Source organism: Theobroma cacao, chromosome 3 (genome assembly GCF_053813885.1).
Source record: "Theobroma cacao isolate CCN51 chromosome 3, ASM5381388v1, whole genome shotgun sequence".
Taxonomy (NCBI): domain Eukaryota; kingdom Viridiplantae; phylum Streptophyta; class Magnoliopsida; order Malvales; family Malvaceae; genus Theobroma; species Theobroma cacao.
In genome coordinates this window covers 33,151,724-33,170,398 of record NC_142641.1, presented here as the reverse complement: position 1 = coordinate 33,170,398, position 18,675 = coordinate 33,151,724, and the positions used below count along the sequence as shown (strand labels likewise).

Sequence of the window (18,675 nt, the reverse complement as noted above, 5' to 3'; positions counted from 1 at the left end):
ACCTTGAACGGAGAGGCGCGTAGGGTATCTCCTGGGGTATAGCTTAGGGTTCACTTCACGCCAAACCACCACGTGAAGGGGAACTCAGCCAACGCCAAGGAACGACTGTATTTTTCTCAAACAAAAATATATTTTAAGTGTATACAAAATTTTAACAGCCTTGGCGGACTCGGTTAGATACCCTGCGCAAGGTATCACCGAGTATGAGTTTTGGCACGAGCCAAAGTTTTAAGAAATTCATAAGCCAAGTTGATTACTCGATTTATATGGATTGATTTTATTTAGTTGAAATGAACTGAAAGGTAATGAAATTACGGTATGATGACTTATTTTAATTGTCTCCATTTACTCGGCTTTAGATACTTTAGATGGTATCTGTTTACTCACTGGGATTATAAAATCTCACCCCTTCTTCCTATACATTTTTCAGGCTCAGGACAGTTTGTAGATAGTCGAGTAAGACGAGAACTAAGCTCGGAACTGCATTATAGAAAGTAAGAGTTCACAGTCTTACATCCTCTTGGTCAATTGGAGCCCACGTGTCATTGCAGATCAAAACTTATATTTTGGTTATCTGTATTTCTATTCATACAATTTTTATTTTACTTTCATGTGCGAAAAATTATTTACGAATATTTCTATAAAAATTTATTTTATGAGAAAATAAAATATCTTATTTATTATTTTTGAATAGTATTAGTTGTCAACAATTTGCTTTCAAATGAACGTTTTAGATACTTAATTTGTTTTAAAATCATTAAATATATATTTTCTGCTTACCTACTACATTTTTAGCAAGTTTTGAGATTTTTGACAAAAAATTACGAAATTACCCCTGTGAGCCAAAAAAAATAATATTTTATTGTTCTTATTTGAAAATGACTTATGATTTTTTTGAAATACGAGATTTAATAATTGTTGCTCACCGGGGAGATGCAGAAGTTGATGCTAAGCCTTGCGAGGTTTCAATCAGCATTCGGGGTGAAGAATGTCTGTCGAGGCCTCGCGGCGGTTGTCACGGGCCCGATGGGGAGTTCCGGGTCGTGACAATATATCACTCCACACATAAGTTGCCTACTATCTACAACTTTCCTCAAATTTATTATCATCCCTATCCAATTATCTTCTTTGTCTTATACTCCAATAATTTTATTGACTTTCGGTATAATTAACTACGAAAACAGCCCAGCTTTCTCCTCACTTTATTCTCGCAATCCTTACTGAATCAAAATTTTATATTCCCCATATTCCATAATTTAACTTCATCGGGTTATATTTGGCCCAACTATTGCCTCATAGTGTCATAACATCACTGAATAATCCCCTTCTTAAGACGAATATCTCCCCTTGCAATTGCCTTCCTCGTATGTTCTCTATGGTACTCCTCGGATTGTTTCAAAAGGAAATCTATTTCAGTTTTAGAATATTGGAGCTACTCTCACTTTCAAAATTCTGGCTACTCTCAAAGCTTTCCTTATTATGAACCCATTCTGCTAAGTTCTTAGGAATTCTATTATCAGGAATTCGGGATGGACCACCTTCCGAATCACCTGTATCAAGGTGCCATTTGCTTCTAGCCGTAGAATCTAAAGATCTCTCGCTATCACTATGAGAGGTATCGAGACTACCACCACTTCTAGACATGGTGTGTATGTCACCAGTGCACCTCAAAACCTATATGTAATCAAATAGTAATTGCTTAATTATTTATGCATCTCAAAAGTAGGTAGATTTCTATCTGAAGATGCATAAATACTATTCAATCTAACCTAACTTAACTTATCTTAACTTATCTTAACTTAACTAGACTTCGGGCCACGCAGTGTCAGTGTAGATTCTTTAAAATAACTTTAAAACCAAAGACTTTAAAATCCAAAGCTTTAAAATCAAAATATCTGATCTCTAAACCATGCTCTGATACCAATAAAATTGTCACGACCCGGAACTCCCTATCGGGCCCGTGACAACCGCCGCGAGGCCTCGACAGACATTCTTCACCTCGAATGCCGATTGAAACCTCGCAAGGCTTAGCATCAACTTCCGCATCTCCCCGGTGAGCAACAGTTATTAAATCTCGTATTTCAAAAAAAATCATAAGTCATTTTCAAATAAGAACATTAAAATATTATTTTCTGGCTCACAGGGGTATTTTCGTAATTTTTCGTCAAAAATCTCAAAACTTGCTAAAAATGTAGTAGGTAAGCAGAAAATATATATTTAATGATATAAAAACAATTAAGTATCTAAAACGTTCATTTGAAAGCAAATTGTTGACAACTAGTACTATTCAAAAATAATAAATAAGATATTCTATTTTCTCATAAAATAAATTTTTATAGAAATATTCGTAAATAATTTTTCGCACATGAAAGTAAAATAAAAATTATATGAATAGAAATACAAATAACCAAAATATAAGTTTTGATCTGCACTGACACGTGGGCTCCAATTGACTAAGAGGATGTAAGACTGTGAACTCTTACTTTTTATAATGCAGTTCCGAGCTTAGTTCTCGTCCTATTCGACTATCTACAAACTGTCCTGAGCCTGAAAAATGTATAGGAAGAAGGGGTGAGATTTTATAATCCCAGTGAGTAAACAGATACCATCTAAAGTATCTAAAGCCGAGTAAATGGAGACAATTAAAACAAGTCATCATACTGTAATTTCATTACCTTTCAGTTCATTTCAACCAAATAAAATCAATCCATATAAATCGAGTAATCAACTTGGCTTATGAATTTCTTAAAACTTTGGCTCGTGCCAAAACTCATACTCGGTGATACCTTGCGCAGGGCATCCAACCGAGTCCGCCAAGGCTGTTAAAATTTCGTATACACTTAAAATATATTTTTAGTTTGAGAAAAATACAGCCGTTCCTTGGCGTTGGCTGAGTTCCCCTTCACGTGGTGGTTTAGCGTGAAGTGAACCCTAAGCTTTACCCCAGGAGATACCCTACGCGCCTCTCCGTTCGAGGTAATAATATAATGGAGTTTACCGTACCCCTCTAATAGGCTGATCCACGGAACCCCCTCTGCAGTAAATAATTAATATATAATCCACCAATCAATAAAATTCATTCTAGCATGACATGGCAATTTATCGCAACCTAGCCTCTCAAGGCTGAATACACAGTATAAATAATTATAACACCAAAATCAGTTTAGCCATTCATGCTCATTTATTGTCATAAGCCATTCAATTTAAAACCATAAATTTGCAACACAAACTAGCAATCTCCAATTACTCTATTTCCAAAACCAATATTTGATTTTCTAGAAAATTTATAAAATCATTTTATAAAATCACAATTTCTCTTAAAACATAGCAATTTACCATTTAAACTCATTTTTCATAAAATCACACAGTTGTATAAAACTACTCTAGATAATTAAGATGATAATAAGTTTACTCACAGTATTAGGAGTAGAAATACTCCTATTATCCGCCCTCGGGTGCAGTCTCTTACCCGAAACAATTGAGTCACCACCTATCCATAATCCATGACACAAAATTCAATAAATTGTGTCAATTTATCATAAATTATTTCAGGCTCTTACCCATGCGTATGCACTAGATAGGATTTGAAATGTCTAGACAATCGCTTAATTGCGGTGTCCGACCTAACTCGCCTATACACGGTGTAAATTCCTAAAATCCCCAATTCGACTCCAATTCCATCCATTTCAATTTCAATTATCCAATTATATCCACAATACCTCAATGACTGTGAATTTCGTCCAATTTATCAGTCCGGACTATAAATTACGCTTTTACCCCTAGTGGGTAAAAATTTCAATTTATTGCACCGAAAATTCCCATTTAATTTCCAACCTCATAATTCATCATTTTTCCACCCAATTCTCTTAAAATAAAGTCAACCTCATCCTCACATACCATTGGCTAGATTCGGCCTAGGGAAATTCATGGAGAAGATAAATATTTTTCTTGTTGTTTTACTCATAAACATGCTAAACTAACACTAAACACTAACATAGCTCAAAATCAAATTTATCTAACAACTTTCTCTCTCTAAACCCATATGACCAGAATTCAAATCATCCTCAAATCACATGATTCAACCATGAAAAATGATGGAAAATGCATGGGAAAGGTAAAGCACAAGACAAATTTAAGAAATGTTACCTTTTTTCACTTGATTTTTGAATTTCCACCTATTTTCCCTTTAAATTTCTTAGCTAGGGTTTTATTTTCTCCTTTCTCTCTCTTGTTTCTTGCTTGGCCGAATGTTGAAGAAGAAGAATGGGTGGGCTGATTTTTTTATGCCTTTTTTATTGTTTAATGAAATAATATTATTTTATTCATATTTTAAATATTTTATTAATTCATTTTTTTTTTCTAGCCATCCATTTGTCCTACTTTTTTCACCATGCATTCCCTTTGACTTATCCAAGTCTTAAGTGAAATTTTCAGATTTTTCCAAAGTTTTGGTGGAGCAAATTTTTCAAAATTACACTTTTGCCCCCGAACTTTTCAAAAATTACATTTTTGCCCCAAAAATTGAAAATTTGCCATAATGCATAATTTGCACTCCTCATACTCATTTCACACTCCAAATAATTAAATTTGATCAAAATCCTTTCAAAAATTAAATTTTCGATTTCGGATGGCAAAATTACCATTTTACCCTTTTTCTCCAAATTATACCGAAATTAAAATTTTTCACTTCTAAACCTCAAATCTTACTCCAATAAGTCAAATGGGGCCAAAAATCTTTTTTAAAAGTTTCCATTTTGTCCTTAGCTGGCAAATGACCATTTTGCCCCTAGATAGCGAAAAGTTCGGTTTGTCTTCAAATTGATCCTCGAACTTCAAATTACCATAATAAACCATTCTGTGAGTTTAAAATTCTTAATTTCATCATAAATTCTCTATTTGATCTAGTTCGAGGTTTAAATCAACTTTGTTGTACCTCTAGGTACAATACCGACTTTTGTAAATTTTTTTTTTCGGGACTCTCTTAGCATGCAAACATGTTATCCATCACATGTATGTCATGACAAATATTTTTATAGAGTCGGGCTTGTCATCTTCTCCCCCACTTGGATTAACCATATGATCCTTCTTCTTGACTAATTTCGACATTCGGCTAAATATTAATATTTTAAAAATTTTATCTTGTCTCATTGGTACCTGAAATACCTTATTATGCCTCACTTGACTTCCAAATCGCCTTTTATCTCACAAATTCTCCTCCGATAAAATTATTATTATTTTATTGTTATTTTCTCACTTGCGAAATATTTTATCCTAAACTACTCCTTTCGTCTCTTATCACTTTTAAACATTTTAATTGACCTCAATTTGCATTCGCTCAACTTTATTTATCACCATATCAAAGTATGGGGTATTTCATTTGACTAACTTCACCATGTTTCAAAATTCATTCCGATTCTGAACTAACATACTAATCAATGTGTCATGATCTGGTACTCCCTTCGAGCCCGTGACATCCGTCGCGATGTCTCGATAGACATTTATTACCCGAAATGTCAACCGAAACCTCGCAAGGCTCTCGCATCAGTTATACATCTCCCCTGTGAGCAATAGTTACTAAATATCATGTTTTAAGGGAATATAAACTATTTTTAAATCAAAACGAACAAAAAATAATTTTTGCCACACAAGGGTATTTTGGTCATTTTTACCAAAAAATTTTGAAACCTAGTAAAAATATAGCATATGATCAAAAAATATACATTTCTTATCTAAAAATAATTTTAGTAATCTTAATCATCCCTTTATAATGAAATTATGGCTAATCAAACTAAATAAAAATATTAAATAAAATATTCTATTTTCTTATAAAACAATATTTATAGAACTCTGCGTAAATAATTTTTATGGCGTAAAAACAAAATAAATTCATACATATAGTGGCACACACAGCCAGGTATACAAAATATTCTATAATGACATGTGGGCCCCGATATAACCGAAAATATGCAAGACTGTAGACCTTCGATTTCTAAAGATGCAGATCCAAAAGCAATCCTCGACAAAATCGGCTGTCTACAGACTATCTTGAGCCTGAAATGGGTGAAAGGAAAAGGTGAGTTTTTATAAACCCAGTGAGTAAGCAAAAGTTCATCTATAACATCTAAAACCGAGTAAATGGAGACAATTAAATCATCCCATCATAATATAATTCATAACATTCAAAACTCATTTCAATTCATATAAAACTATTACATTTCATCAAGAACAATCAGTAAGGCTTATGACTCTCTTCAAACTTGGCTCATGCCAAAACTCGTACTCGATGACACCTTGGCCTGGGCATCCAACCGAGTCCGCCAAGTCTGTTAAAACGATATATACACATAAAACAAGTTTTATGTTTAAAAACGTAGCCGTTCTTTGGCGTTGGCTAAGTTTCACCCTCACGTGGTGGTTCGGCGTGAAGTGAACTCTAAATATACCTTAGGAAATATCCTCCGCGCCTTTCATACTAAGGTAAAATATAACGGGGTTTACCATGCCCTTGTGATACCCCATATTTTGAAACAGTGATTAATAAAATTGATCGGATGCAAATTGAGGTCCATTATAATGTTTAAAAGTGATGAAAGATGAAAGGAATAGTTCAAGATAAAATATTTCGCACGTGAGGAAATAATAATAAAATAATAATATTTTTATCGAAAGAGAATTTGTGAGATAAAAGGTGATTCAAAGTCAATTGAGGCATAATAAGGTATTTTAGGTACCAAGGAGACAAGAGGAAATTTTTAGAATAAAATAATATTTTATTAATAAAATAATATTAAAATATTAATATTAACCAGATGTCGAAATCAAAATCAGTCATGCAGAAGGATCATATGGTTGATCCAAGTGGGGGAGAAGAAATACAAATAAATTTTTGGAAATGAGCGACGAAAGTGAAATACGCGTGTTTTGCTAAGTCGAGCCAACGCGGATAAGTGAGTATTTAAATATTATGGTAATACCGCGTTGAAGTGCAATTTTGATAATTTGGTAGTACACGTACAGAGCAATGAAGATAGATAAAAATTGAAATTTTTAGACGTATTAAAAGGATCGAATTTGAAATATAAAGATTGAAGGATATGTAGTGAAATTAATGAGAGAAATAAAATGAACATATAGTAAAATAATAATAGTATATATAAAAAAATATATAGATAAAGATAGACCAACATGGGCAGCCGCCCATGTGGTCAATAAAAAGAGTCAAAAGACTCTTTGATTTGTTTGATGGAGGGAGGCCGACCATGTGGAATAAAATGGAGAAGGAAAGAAAAATGGGGGTGTCGGCCAAATTGGAAGAAAACAAATTGGAAGGTTCATGAAACAAAAAAAAAAAAAGTAAAGTGAAAAAGACATAGAAGAAGAGAGAAGTCGGTTGTGAGGGAGAATAAAAGAGAAACAAAAGAACAAAGGAAAGAAAGAAGAAAGAAGCTGTCACGACCCGGAATTCCCCATTGGGCCCATGACAACCGCCGCGAGGCCTCGATAGACATTCTTCACCCCGAATGCCGATCAAAACCGTGCAAGGCTCTCGTATAAGCTTTCGCACTTCCCCTGTGAGCAATAGTTATCAAATATCAAAATTCAAGGGATTACAAATCATTTCCAAATCAGAACATAACATTTTATTTTTTGGCTCATAAGGGCATTTTCGTCATTCCATTTTTTTTTGAAAATTTCAAAACTTGCTAAAAATGTAGTAGGTAAGTAGAAAATATATATTTAATGATTTAAAAACAAATTAAATATCTAAAACGTTTATTTGAAATGAAAATTTGACCATTTGAATATAATAAAAATATTCAATAAAATAACTATTTTCTTGTAAAATAATTTTCATAAAACTATCGGTACATAATTCTTATAGCGTAAAAGTTAATTATATTCATATATACTATAAAGCAAATAACCAAAGCATAAAATTTCTTTTACAGTGACATGTGGGCCCACATCTAACCAAAATGCATCGAAAGCTGGAAACCTACAACTTTTACCGATTCGAGTCCAAATGAAGGTCCTTGTCAAAGTCAGCTAACTATGGAATTCCCCGAGCTTGAAATGTGAGGAAATGAGGGTGGTGAGATTATAAAATCTCAGTGAGTAAACAGATACCATTTAAACTATCTAAAGTCGAGTAAATGGAGACAATTAAAATAAATCATCATACTGTAATTTCATTACCTTTCAACTCATTTCAACCTAATAATATCAATCCATAAAAATCGAGTAATCAACTTGGCTTATGAATTTCTTAAAACTTTAGCTCGTGCCAAAACTCATACTCGGTGATACCTTGCGCAGGGCATCCAACCAAGTCCGCCAAGGTTGTTAAAATTTCGTATACACTTAAAATATATTTTTAGTTTGAGAAAAATACAGTCGTTCCTTGGCGTTGGCTGAGTTCCCCTTCACATGATGGTTTAGCGTGAAGTGAACCCTAAGCTTTACCCTAGGAGATACCCTACGAGCCTCTCCGTTCGAGGTAAGAATATAATGGAGTTTACTGTGCCCCTCTAATAGGCTGGTCCACGGAACCCCCTCTGTAGTGAATAATTAATATATACTCCACCAATTAATAAAATTCATTCTAGCACGACATGGCAATTTATCGCAACCTAGCCTCTCAAGGCTGAATACTCAGTACAAATAATTCTAACACCAAAATCAGTTTAGCCATTCATGCTCATATATTGTCATAAGCCATTCAATTTAAAACCATAAATTTACAACACAAGCAGGCAGTCTCCAATTACTCTATTTTCAAAACCAGCATTTGATTTTCCAAAAAAATTTATAAAATCATTTTATAAAATCACAATTTCTCCTAAAACATAGCAATTTACCATTTAAACACATTTTTCATAAAATCACACAATTGTATAAAACTACTCTAGATAATTAAGACGATAATAAGTTCACTCACAGTTTTAGGAGTCGATGTACTCTTAATCCCAATCTCCAAGCACAATCTCTGTACTTTTACCAGTGTACTTTGCTCACCACCTATCCACAATGTACAATACATAATTTACCACATCAATGCATGACCATTATAAAATCGATTCAGGCTTGGTATATATGCATGATATGATATACAACTTATCCGACTACCGCTTAAATGCGGTGTTGACCTAATTCGGCCTATTATCTCCAATTTAACTCCAAATCAATTTTTCTCACTTTCTACACTCCAATTATACTTAAATTACCTTAGTGACTGTGAATGAGATTCAATTTACCAGCCCCGATAGCAAATTATGAAAGTACCCCTAGTAGGTAAAAATTCATATTTTTGCTCTGAAAATTTTCATTATTTTTCTAGGCTCATAATTCATCATTTCTTAACCAATTCTCCTAAAATGAAAATCAAATTCATCCTCACTCAACACATGATAAATTCGGCCATTAATGGTTGTGGGAGAAAATAAATTCTTTTCTTGTTGTTTTGTTTCTAAATATGCTAAACTAACTTAAAACACTAACATAACTTAAAATCAAATTAATATAACAAGTTTCTCTCTCCTAACCCATTTTTCAGAATTGAATTCATCCTCAAATCACATGATTCAACCATGGAAAATGATGAGAAATGCATGGAAAAGGTAAAGCACAAGACAAATTTAAGAAATGTTACCTTTTTTTTCACTTGATTTTTGAATTTTCACCTATTTTCTCTTTAAATTTCTTGGCTAGGGTTTTATTTTCTTCTTTTTCTCTCTTGTTTCTTGCTTGGCCGAATGTTGAAGAAGAAGAATGGGTTATGAGCTGATTGTTTTATGCCTTTTTATTAGTTTAATGAAATAATATTATTTTATTCATATTTTGAATATTTTATTAATTCATTTTTTTTTCTAGCCATCCACTTGTCCTACTTTTTTTCACCATGCATTCCCTTTGACTTATCCAAGTCTTAAGTGAAATTTTCAGATTTTTTCAAAGTTTTGGTGAAGTAAATTTTTCAAAATTACACTTTTGCCCCCAAACTTTTCAAAAATTACATTTTTGCCCCAAAAATTGAAAATTTGCCATAATGCATAATTTTCACTCCTCATACTCATTTCACACTCCAAATAATTAAATTTGATCAAAATCCTTTCAAAAATTAAATTTTTGATTTCGAGTGGAAAAATTAACATTTTACCCCTAACCGGTCAATTTTTCGGATTGACTCCAAATCGGACCTCAAACTTCGAATTGCCATATTAAACCATTCTGGGACTTTAAAATTCTTAATTTTATCATGAATTCTCTATTTGATCTAGTTCGAGGCTTAAATCAACTTTGTTGTACGTCTAAGTACAATACCGACTTTTGTAAATTTCTTTCGAGACTCTCTTAGCATGCAAACATGCTATCCATCACATGTATGTCATGACAATTATTTTATAGAGTCGGGCTTGTCATCTTCTCCCCCACTTGGATCAACCATATGATCATTCTTCTTGACTGATTTCGACATCCGGCTAAATATTAATATTTTAATATTATTTCATTAATAAAATATTATTTTACTTTAAAAATTTTATCTTGTCTCCTTGGTACCCAAAATACCTTATTATGCTTCACTTGACTTCCAAACGCCTTTTATCTCACAAATTCTCCTCCGATAAAATTATTATTATTTTCTCATTTACGAAATATTTTATCTTAAACTACTCCTTTCGTCTTTTATCACTTTTAAACATTTTAATTGACCTCAATTTGCATTCGATCAACTTTATTTATCACCATATCAAAGTATGGGGTATTTCATTCTCCCCCACTTAAATAGAATTCGTCCTCGAATTCCCGTCGATGTTGAGTTATCAATCTCCTTGTATGATCCTACTCCTTGTTCCTTCTATGGGGACATTCAATTTATTTACCTCGTTCACCTTCAGTTCAATTAAATGCTTTATTTATGGCAATTATCATCTTTTGGAACTGGATCAGTAATACTTTTCACAACCATGATCTCTTATATTGAGACACTAAGCATGCCTTTATCACCATTATTAAATTTGAACCATAACTTCACCTCAATTATACTGATTTTGACCACATATCATACTTACTTAGGTATACTTAATCATCATTTTATTAATTCACTCCGTACCAAATTTCTCAACCTTGATTCATCCATCTTATACTGGTCCATACCCTTCCTTTAATAGAGTTCCATTAAGAACTTAAACAATCCAAGGTTTACCTTCAAAGTCATTCATAACTTTAATCGTTCATTACATGTCCGTTAACACTTTAGCTCACTGACCTCTCTGGACACTATTTCAAAATCTCCCAATTACTAAGAACAATTCTTCACCTTAATTAGTCAAATTATCAATTTCATATATACATATATACATGCATTTTCAAATGTCAACATCTCTCTTTCTATATAGGAATCCATGTGTTCACATGCCTTGGACTACATTCCCCCTTTATTTATCCGTATCCCAATCCTAGTTTCAATATAATAATTCTTATAGTGCATGTCAACCTTCTTATTATACTTGCGTATAACTTCATATCATTCATATCATTTCCAATCATATGTTAGAGTTTCCTTGTACTATATATCATTACATCACAATGTCATCTCCATTGAATTATAATCTATTATGCATGTATGCTTTATAATCCTATTGATGCCTCAAAGATTTATCTTAACTTGATCATTGCATCTCATGCAATACCACAATTCCTAAGAGTCATCCTTTTGTCCTTAATCATCTTTCATGCCGTTATATTACCTTGTATCTTTCTTGCATTACGATATTAATTTGTCACTTAAGACTCGAACCCATTTGAATCACGTATGCCTTAAGCATTTTCGAATTCCAATTTCCATAATATATTAGGAAAGTTTCATTATCTGACTTCATTTTCAGGGTCAACTTCTATCATCCTTTGTTACACTCCTTCATATGAACATAACATCATTCTTCCTTAACCAATTTATAAATTGTACTTGAAATTGTAAAACTTAAAACTAGATTCTCCTCAAGTATTTTTCAATATTAATACTAATATCACTCTCAACTTACAGCTTCCTTTTTATAATCACATAACTTAGTGTTTGCTTTAACGAGATCCAGAGCAAAACTTCTCTTGAGTATTTCCTTAGGAATATCTATCTTAAACTTATGTCTCACAGCATGTGATCCCTTAACTTGTGATTTAGCCGTTAGGCTTCTCAGCAAGTTCTAAAAATTTTACGTTTCATACTTGCTGTGTATGATTATAATCTCTTCTTAAAGATGTTTATGTATTCCTAAAACACTTAATCCTAAAGATATATAAATACATACTCATCTATTCAATCCCTAACTCATCTTCATAGGTTTCTAGGGTGTCACACAATTAGCCTCATGTTGTTACTAACTCTTGTCATTTTACTATATCAAAATAGATATTACAAATTCTCGTAATGATATTCTATATAAACTGATTTTCTATACCAGTCTTGTAATTCTTCCTTCACAGTTTCATTATTTGGTATCTTATCTCAATATAGTCATTTCAAGAATCTTTCAATTTTTTTTTCTTTTAATTATATGCCTATATACAAGGCAATAAAGAAGCTTTTCAATTCATTTGGGTAAACATTCTCCAGAATATTTAAAACTCCCAAATAACAAAACACAATGACCAATAACCAAAATTCAATTTGTAAGCTCATTATCGTGTCACTCCCATCTTACTGATGCATCATAGGCGTGAGGTATTCGGAGCATTACAACGTTGAACAGTCAGTGCTGTGGTGCTGTGACTACTAAAAATTTCCTCATCAAGCTATTTATCTGCATTCAAAGTCATTACATCCATCATTCTCAACCAATGGGTTTCCCTTCTAGACAAATATCATGAGTTCCATAAATATAGGTACCTTCTATTTTCTTGTCATACGCACTAAGCCAGATTAATACTTTCATCTCATGTCATCTTTTAACTTTTATCAACATTCATAAAATTCCACCTCAAAACATCCTTTCCATACAGTGTAATAAATTCATGATACATATACCACTCCACACATAAGTTGCTTACTGTCTACAATTTTCCTCAAATTTATTGTCATCCCTATCCAATTATCTTATTTGTCTTATACTCCAATAATCTTATTGACTTTCGGTATAATTAACTACGAAAACAGCCCAGGGTCCTCCTCACTTTATTCTCGCAATCCTTACTAAATCAAAATTTTATATTCCTCATATTCCATAATTTAACTTCATTGGGTTATATTTGGCCCAACTATTGCCTCATAGTGTTATAACATCACTGAATAATCCCCTTCATGCTTAAATTATAATCATTAACGTAATCACATTATCCATTCCGAATGTCATTTATAACCTTATTGCTTCCTTCTATAACCTTCCTCAATAATTATATTACCAATTTATCCCTATCATACTAAAGATTCTCATATACCTTCAGTTACTTAAACAACCATTTTATAATACATTCTAGTCATATACTTTTAAAAGCCAAACTATTTTTACTTCTTTGTACAGATCATTATTATCTTTTTTGCACAACATCTACTTAGAGTTAAGGTACTGTAAAATCCTACAAAAATATTACATGTCCTTGGGATCATCATCTTAATCTGATCTTATCGGAAGATTCTACTCCGAGTCCTCTTGAAGATCCTCTTTTGGCCTCAGGAAATACCCTACGCGCCTCTCCGACCGAGGTACATATATAACCAGATTTCGTGCCTCTCTAATAGGCTAGTCCACAAAATCCGCCCACTGCAGCAAGCTAAACCCACCATACAATAAAATTTACAATAGCATGACATGGCAATTATTTCACAATCCAGCCTCTTAAGGCTAAATACACAGTTCATATATTTCAACACAAATACCAATTCAACCATTCATGCAAATATTGTCACAAGCCATTCGATTCAAAATACAATTTATAACACAACAAGAAGCAATCTCCAATTACTTTTGAATTTCTTGGTTAAAATGAAATCACGTTTTAAAGAATTCAAATTTGATCTTCAAGGGGATATTTTAAATCTTTCTCAAAATATCGGTCCCCACATCACGTTAAAACTCTCTTTTCGTAAAATATTCATTGTAAATATTTGCATTATATTTTGTATCAAAATAGCATGGTGAATATGTAATAAATTTCATGAATGCACACCACACAAACAATAAGGCACAATTTCCTTTGTTATAAATCTTTTCGAAAAGCTTGTTTCTCGGTTTAAAACACTTTACGTCTAATATATATATATATATATATATATATATATATATATATTTCAAATGATTTCTAAAAATAACTTACACCCACAATTCTTTAAAATTCTATCAACGCATGCTTTCCATAAATTTTGCAGTTCACGTAAAATATATGTACATGTATATATATACGGAATTCTTTAAAATTGACACCCCCTACTCACCTCATAATAGTGGAATATTACTTCACTATTGATTCGTACGCGTATAATTATTCCTATTTGTCGATCACATACCTCGTTCGGCACACCTCCACGACAACTTTCCTAGCAACAATTTAAACTTAGTATACTTAATCACACATTTATATGGGTAGCAACTTAATTAAAAATTCCTTAAGCAACATGCATAGTTTTCATCCAAAATATGCATAATATTAAACTACCCATAAATCTTAAAATATAAAATTAACTTACCATTGGGCCTTCTCCATGGGCTTCTCCATTTTTCCTATTTGGGAAAAACCTATTTTTTTTATTTTCTATTAGGCCATGCCCACTTATTTTCTATTGGGTCATGCCCATTTATTTTCTATTTGGGTCATGCCCATTTTTATTTTCTATTTGGGCCATGCCCATTTTTATTTTCTACTTCTTTTCTTTTCTTTTCTTTTTTCTTTCTTTTTTTCTCTCTTTCATCGTCACTCCCTTCACCACCATGTCTTCCTCTCTTCACCACCGTGGCTTCCTCTCTTCCTTGGGTCATTTTCTTCCTCCTCCGGTGGTAGCACTTTCAGCTCTCTTTTCCTCAAAAATTTGGCAGCACCAAGCTGGTTTTTCTCCCTCAAATTGGCAGCACAATGCTGTCCAATTTTTCTGCACAAATTGGCAGCAAACAGCTCCAATTTTTCTGCACAAACAGCTCCAATTTTTCTGCAGCAAACAACTCTAATTTTTTCTGCACAAACAGCTCCAATTTTTTCTACAGCAAACAACTCCAATTTTTCTGCACAAACAGCTCCAATTTTTCTACAACAAACAGCTCCAATTTTTCTGTACAATTTTTCTGCAAATAGCTCCAATTTTTTTGCACAAATTGGCAGCACTTTGCTGACCTTTAATGGCAGCAAAACTTCCAAAATTTCCAGCTGCAAATTCACACAATTTCAGCAGTAAAAACCTTGAATTTTCAGCACCAAAATCAGCCATAGAAACCTCAAAAATTCCAACAATTAACTTAAAAAAAAATCAGCTGTCCTACCTCAAAATTTTTAGCTTTCTTCTTCCTCCAAAATTGCAGTAAAAACTCTCTTTTTTCTTCCTCAAAGTGCAGCAAAACCATTCTCTTTGCTCTTCCTCTCTCACGGTTCTTTCTCTCCCTTTTTCTCTTCATTTCTTTCTTCCTTTATTTTTCTTCTCTTTTTCTTCTTCACTAACCGACTTAACTTTTCTCTCTTCCTTTTTCTTTCTTCACATAACCGGCCCCCACCTTTCTTTCTACACTCTTCTCTTTTGTTTTCTTTACTTTTTGGTCTTTCTTCCTTTCTTTTGTATGGCCAGCCATTCACTTCACTTGGTTCCAATTTAATATTATTCCAAATAACTTTGACTTTTCTTCATTCCCATCCAAACCACATTATTTCCATTCTTGACTCATGTGGTCACTCATGTACATATAAAAATATTGTTTGACTTTTCAACATCTTTTCTTCATTATTTTATCATCCATTTTATTTTCATTTTATTTTTATTTCTTCAAAACAATAAAATTTACATATTATGCCTTAACTTCATTTTATTTGGTATTCAATCTTCCAATTTTCGTATCTTAAAATTTGATCATTCCGACACATTTAAAAATTTTAATTTTCTTCTATCTTCCTTTTCTTACAAGTGTATAATCAAAATATCAAGATCGCATTTCAACGCGGTGTCACCATAATATTTAAATATTTACTTACCTGCGTTAACTCGATTTAATAAAATCACGCTGTCACAATTATCGTCGTTTTCCTTCAAAATTCTTCTTTACTTCTTCTCCCCCACTTAAATTAGTCATATTCCATTTTTCATGACTAATTCCGATAACATATAAAATATTAATATTTTAATATTATTTTATTAAATAAAATATTATTTTATTTCAAAATTTTTCACTTGCCTTCTTTGGTCCCAAAATGCATTAATACATCTCGGTTTACTTCCGAATCATCCTTTAGTTTACTAATTCATCTTCAATGAAAATATTATTATTTAATTATTGTTTCTGCACGCGCGAAGCATTTTATTCTTGAACGTTCCTTTCATCCTTTGTCGCTCTTTAGCACACGCCAATTCACATCAAACAATCATTCGTTTGATCAATAAGGTCTTATTTGTGTCCAACAAGGGTGCGGGCTATTACATCTTCCCATTTTAATCTTCACCAAGGAAAATTAACTATGAGTCCACCAAGGTGCGTAATGGGTTAAGGCTAATTTTTAAGTTTGTTAATGATAGCTAATAATTAGATCTATGGGCTGTTTTATTGTTGATGGTTATATTGTGGTTAAAATGTGATTATTTGTTACTAGTGTGATTAGAATAGTGCAAATAAATGGCTAGCTAATGACTTGAATGTTGGCTTTGTAAATTTACAAGTAAATTAATACTTGGAATGGGAATTAGGGGTTGTTTTGATGGGTTGAGATTGTTGGAGGGAGAAATGATTAATAATTATGGTAATTCATAGTTTAACCAGTGGTGTGGATGACTAATTTAATAAAAGGCATTGTGTTGGTGTAAGATGTCACTAAGGGAATTAATTAAGTTTAGAATTATGAATTTTAAGGATGATATAGGTGCTGGAAAATGGAAGTAATAAACGAAGTGTTATGAAATTGTGGAGTTAGTATTAGGATGACTAGCCAAATGGTAATTGAAAACTAGTTAGGAAGAACTAGTAAAGTTTAATTAAGGAAATAGAATTTGGATTTATATTCACGCGAATTAGGTTGGTTGTGATACTAATTGTCTGTGATAGGTTCCAACGAGACCCCACATTTCCACTTGAAGGACTAGTCGAGGTTCGGAGTCTATCAAAAAAATAAATAAACTGGTGAGTGAACTTGCATTTAAAATGTTTGGAACAAATGTGCATGCATTTGAATAAAGTATTTGAAAATTCTTGGTTGACTCTTTTAAGAAAATTATGCGCAACAACAAGCCTTTTACAAGTGATTCTTCTATGTTGTTAAACGTAGAATGTGATGAATTACATGTTTGAAATATTATGTTGAATTGCCAATTGAATTGTGGAGTGTGATGCAATGGAAATCTTGAGATGTTCTAAACTAGTGGCAATATGATTAATATTATTTTCCTTGAATGTCTAGACTGTGCAACCATGTCTATGATAAATAAAATATTGAATTATGTGGAATGTTTACTTTTGTATAAAATAATTACTAAAATCTACTGTATCTTTGCTTGTTTCCTTGCTATGTTCACTCACTAGATTTATACTCATTCTTTTCAACTTCATGTTTCAGTTTTTCAATTCGAAGGTAGTTGGATTCCTAGGTCGAGGGGCTTCCTCATATTCATCTTTCGGTAGGTTTACTATGTCACTCGATGATAATACCCATACCCAAAGTCACTCCACTAGTAGTTAAGGGTTTGTTGTATGTTTATATGTGATGGTTTAATGTAAACTGTGAGATTTGTTGTGAACTCTGTATGTTTAGTTTGATTAACAATGTCGTTTAGGGTTGACAATGATAACTCTATTTTGAGAATAATATATACTTGGTTTCCACGATTTAACTTTGAAGAAGTTATTAGTAGAAATTATGAGGTTTAGATCTTAAAGAAAGAAAAGTGATAGATGAACTACTGAATAGGTTTACACAGAGAGGCTTGCTTAGGTTTGGTGGGCTATACCTATTGGGCCCATGCGGTGGTCATGGCTTGGGATTTGGGATGTGATAAAGAGAGAGAAGAATTTGGAAGCTTGTGGGCCTTTGATTTCCTAGGGAATGGTTTTCTTGGTAGTTGTAAGGTCTTTAATAGGAGTTTATTAATTGGTTACCAACATTTTGAGTGGGTGGTTTCTCATACCACCTCCTTAGTATTTTTTTTATACGAAATTTTTCATGCGTGACAGTCTTTTTACTGGCAATGGTGTTTTAATTGATTAGCATTTGTCTTAACCAATTACTATGTCACGACCCGGAACTCCCCATCGGGCCCGTGACAACCGCCGCGAGGCCTCGACAGACATTCTTCACCCCGAATGCCGATTGAAACCTCGCAAGGCTTAGCATCAACTTCCGCATCTCCCCGGTGAGCAACAGTTATTAAATCTCGTATTTCAAGAAAAATCATAAGTCATTTTCAAATAAGAACAATAAAATATTATTTTCTGGCTCACAGGGGTATTTTCGTAATTTTTCGTCAAAAATCTCAAAACTTGCTAAAAATGTAGTAGGTAAGCA

At 32.7% G+C, this 18,675-nt stretch overlaps 2 long non-coding RNA genes across 12 annotated transcripts in view; one reads left to right on the top strand and one right to left on the bottom strand.

The window, feature by feature from the left end:
• LOC148763736 (uncharacterized) overlaps positions 1-683 on the top strand; it is an 83,295-nt gene extending 82,612 nt beyond the window's left edge. For both annotated transcript variants that reach the window (XR_016025056.1, XR_016025057.1), the window contains exon 3: positions 431-683. This is a non-coding gene — a long non-coding RNA (uncharacterized LOC148763736). The remainder of the gene's footprint in view (positions 1-430) is intronic.
• Positions 1-15,776, bottom strand: part of LOC108661310 (uncharacterized) — a 32,491-nt gene extending 16,715 nt beyond the window's left edge. Inside the window, exons 1-5 of one of the 10 annotated variants that reach the window (XR_016025052.1) lie at positions 15,462-15,774; positions 14,678-15,348; positions 14,426-14,527; positions 8,939-9,018; positions 5,824-6,051 (exon numbers count right to left, since the gene is read on the bottom strand). This is a non-coding gene — a long non-coding RNA (uncharacterized LOC108661310). Of the gene's footprint in view, positions 1-5,823; positions 6,052-8,938; positions 9,019-12,940; positions 13,765-14,425; positions 14,528-14,677 lie in introns of those variants that run through there. The other 9 variants (XR_016025047.1, XR_016025051.1, XR_016025046.1 and 6 more) reach the window with 9 other exon arrangements.
• Between the last annotated feature and the right edge of the window lie 2,899 nt (positions 15,777-18,675).